Below are 4,417 nucleotides of genomic sequence, written 5' to 3'. Positions count from 1 at the left end.
TGGCCATCCCCCCATGGGGTGATTTCTCGCTTTCTGCCTCTCTCTGTTGGTCTCGTAAGCACACACAACCTATGGCAAAAACCTCTCCAAAAAAAAAAAAAAAAACAAAAACAAACAGAAAACAAAACAAAAATGAGTAAATATACATACATAAAAATAAAGATCAGAAAGTTAATTTCCATTTTATTTCTACTTGTACTAGTAATAACAACATTTAGTTTGCACTTTGAGCAAGTTTGAAGTTGACAAGAGTCACCTTCAAAAGCAAGTAATTTTGTCTAAATTGTTACCTAGATATGTTAAAACTCAGAGTGCTTGGCTGCCCTCCCCCCGCATCTCCTGGGCCAGTGGCAGTGGCCGGCAGGGAGGTGGCCTTGGTGCACAGTAATGGCAGTGCATTAAACTTGGAACACAAGCTGACAGCCACTGCCACTGGCCACCTTTCTCACCTGCCTGGGCTTCCTCCTTTGCTCCACCGAGCTGCCTGCTGCTTCCGCAGATTTCAACACTAAACTAGCATGATGTCTTTGAAACCAAGAGTAGATTTTGATGAAACGTGGAACAAACTTTTAACAACTCTCAAAGCTGTCATCATGTTGGAGTATGTGGAAAGAGCAACGTGGAACTACCACTTCTCAGATATCTATGCTTTATGTGTGGCCTATACTGAAGCCTTTGGAGAAAGACTTTATACAGAAACTAAGATTTTTTATTTTTTTTTGAAAATCACATTTGGTATTTTCACGAGAGTCCTGGAGTCTGAAGAACAAGTACTTGTGATGCACCCTAGGCATACAGCAAGGATGCAGGCTACATGGGCTGCTTGTATAGGTATCTGAACACCCAGTTTATTAAATAGAATACATGGACAGGAGCTGACCTTCAGTATGGCTATGGTGAGGTAGATATGAATGAACCACTTATGGAAATAGGAGAGCTAGCATTGGATACCTGGAGGAAATTGATGGTTGAACCACTTCAGACTATCCTTATCTAAATGTTGCTCCAGGAAATCAAGAATGATCGTGGTGGTGAAGATCCAAACCAGAAAGTAATCCATGGGTTTATTAACTCCTTTGTTCATGTTGAACAGTATAAGAAAAAATTCCCCTTAAAGTTTTATCAGGAAATCTTTGAGTCTCCCTTTCTGACTGAAACAGGAGAGTATTACAAACAAGAAACTTCAAATTTATTACAACAATCAAACCACAGTAAATGGAAAAGGTTTTACGTAGATTAAAGGATGAAGAAATTTGATGTCGAAAATACTGAAATCCAAGTTCATATACTAAAGTGATATGTGGATGTCAGCAGCGAATGTAGCAGACCACCTGCAGTTCTTACATGCATGCAGAATGTCATAATATCACTCGACAGGAGAAAAAAAAGTGACATGAAAAACATGTACATCCTACTCTGTTCTGTGTCCACTGGTTTACCTCATATGATCTAGGAGCTGCAAAATTATATCCACAATGAGGGCCTTAGAGCAACCAATAACCTTATTCAGGTAAAATATGCCAATGCTATTCGTGAAGTCAGTTTTGGAAGTACACAATAAATTTGTTCAGCTTATCAACACTGTTTTGAATGGTGACCAGCACTTTATGAGTACACTGGATAAGGCCCTTATGTCAGTTGTGAACCACAGAGAGCCCAAGTCTGTCTGCAGAGTGCCTGAATTGCTAGCCAAGTACTGTGACAACTTATTAAAAGGAGGCAGCAAAAGGGATGACTGAGAATGAAGTGGAAGACAAACTCATGAGCTTCATTACTGTTTTCAAGTACATCAATGATAAGGACATTTTTCAAAAGTTCTACACAAGAATGCTGGCAAAATGTTTAATTCATGGGTTCTCTATGTCTATGGATCCTGAAGAAGCCATGATCAAAAAATTAAAGCAAGCCTGTGGCTACAAGTTTACCAGGAAGCTGCATTGGATGTATATAGATATGAGTGTCAGTGCCGATCTCAGCAATAGGTTTAATAATTTTATCAAAAACCAAGACACAGTAATAGATTTGAGAATTAGCTTTCAAATATTTGTTCTGCTGGTACATGGCCTCTTACTCAGGCTTCTTCATCTCTGTTTGCAATTCCCCAAGAATTAGAAAAAAGTGTACAGATGTTCAAATTATTTTACAGCCAGCATTTCAGTGGAAGGAAACTTACATGGTTAAGTATTGTCAACCATGACAAATATAAACCTAATAAATGTCGGCAAGAGTGCAAAAAGTTACCCTGTGGTTCAAATAGGAAAAGTATGCATAGAGTTTACACCCCATAGTAAAATACCATTGATTTCAAGAAACTCATTGTATTGGTTTTAGTATTTGTATTAAGAAATGCCCCTTTGGCGCCTTATTAATTGTCTATTTACCAAGCAACATGGGAAAAGAAACAACACGTAGATATTGTGCCAATGTCTTCAAACTTCACAGGTTGCCTATCCCTAGTCCAGGTGAAGTTTTGGGATTGATTGGAACTAATGGTATTGGAAAGTCAACTGCTTTAAAACTGCAGCAGGAAAGCAGAAGCCAAACCTCAACAAGTATAATCCTCCTGACTGGCAAGAGATTTTGACTTACTTCCATGGATCTGAATTGCAAAATTATTTGTGTAGACCAGATTCCCAAGGCTGTAAAGGGGACAGTGGGGTCTATTTTAGATAGAAAGGATAAAACAAATACACAAGCAATTATATGTCAACGGCTTGATTTAACCCACCTAGAAGAACAAAATGTTGAAGACCTTTCAGTAGGAGAGTTACAGAGATTTCCTTGTGCTGTCGTTTGAATACAGAAAACTGATATTTTCATGTTTTATGAACCCTCTACTTACCCAGATGTCAAGCAGCATTAAAAGGCTGCTATATGATCTTTAATAAATCCAGATAGATGCAACATTGTGATGGAGCATGATCTACGTATATTACACTATCTCTCTGACTTTATCTGCTGTTTATATGGCATACTAAGTGCTTATGTCATGGTTAGTATTCCTTTTAGTGTAAGAGAATGTATCAACATTAATTTAGATGGCTATTTTCCAACAGAAAACTTGAACTTCAGAGATGCAGCACTTGTTTTTAAAGTGGCAGAGACAATAGATGAAGAAGGCAAAATGATGTGTATGTATAAATATCAAGAAGAAATATATGGGAAAGCTTAAATTAAATTGTAGCTGGAGAGTTTACAGATTCTGAAATCACGGTGATGCAGGGTGAAAATGGCACCAGTAAAACATTTATTAGAATGCTTGCTGGAAGACTTAATCCTGATGAAGGAGAAGTGCCAATTTTAAATGTCAGTTATAAACCACAGAAAATCAGTCCCAAATCAAATGGAAGTGTTCACCAGTTACTGCATGCAAAGATAAGAGATGCTTACACTCATCCACAATTTGTGACTGATGTGATGAAGCCTCTTCCAATTGAAAACATAATTGATCAAGAGGTGCAGACATTATCTGGTGGTGAATTGCAGGAAGTAGCTTTAGCTCTTTGTTTGGGAAAATCTGCTGATGTCTATTTAATTGATGAACTATCTGCCTATTTGAATTCTGAACAAAGACTGATGGCAGCTCAAGTTGTCAAATGTTTTATACTTCATGCAAAGAAAACAGCCTTTGTCATAGAACATGACTTCATCATGGCTACCTATTTAGCAAATAGAGTCATCGTTTTTGACACTTTTCCATCTAAGAACACAGTCACAAACAGCCCTTATACCCTTTGGGTTGGCATGAATAAATTTCTATCTTACCTTGAAATTACATTCAGAAGAGATCCAAACAACTATAGGCTACAAACAAATAAACGCAACTCAATTAAGGACATGGAACAAAAGAAGATTGGAAACTACTATTTCTTGGATGATTAGACTCCATCTTGAAAATATCTACAAGCAATTTATTAAAAGAAACACTTACTGAAAACTTTTAATCAGGTTTAATGCCCACATACTCAGGAGCTTGAAGTATAATTTACTTAGCGTAACATGAAAAGACAGTTGTGTTGTAAATTGTATAGCACAAATACAGAAATACCACTTTACTGTTCTTTCTAAGCCCCTTTTTGTGCATCGTAATCTATAAAGACATTTCAAGCTATATAAATTACCTCCAAGTAGCCAAAAGGTGGTGCCCCGTGGTCAATGCAGGACCAATGTGGGGGGCAGGTTTAGGAGTGCTCCCTGCCAGCCCCTCAGAACCCCCATATCATCAAGAGCCAGGTAAGTCTGCATTGGACCTACTGATAGGAACAGGCCAGCGCTGCATGACCCTGACTGCAGAATGAGGACTTGGAAAGTATTCCCAAGGGCTCTAGTGAAACCATTGTTCCCCTCCAGGGATGAATGCCAGTATGTGGACTGAGCACCTCTATGCCACTCCAGGGCCACCACCTGCTGGTTTCCA

The 4,417-nt window shown here is 38.4% G+C and overlaps 1 pseudogene; it reads left to right on the top strand.

Moving 5' to 3' along the window:
* The first annotated feature begins 521 nt into the window (after window positions 1-521).
* Window positions 522-3,882, top strand: LOC102496426 (ATP-binding cassette sub-family E member 1-like; annotated as a pseudogene).
* Window positions 3,883-4,417: the final 535 nt, after the last annotated feature.

The sequence above is a fragment of the Tupaia chinensis genome, unplaced genomic scaffold (assembly GCF_000334495.1).
Source record: "Tupaia chinensis unplaced genomic scaffold, TupChi_1.0 Scaffold146544_1, whole genome shotgun sequence".
Classification (NCBI taxonomy): domain Eukaryota; kingdom Metazoa; phylum Chordata; class Mammalia; order Scandentia; family Tupaiidae; genus Tupaia; species Tupaia belangeri.
This window is presented reverse-complemented; position numbering and strand designations above follow the sequence as displayed.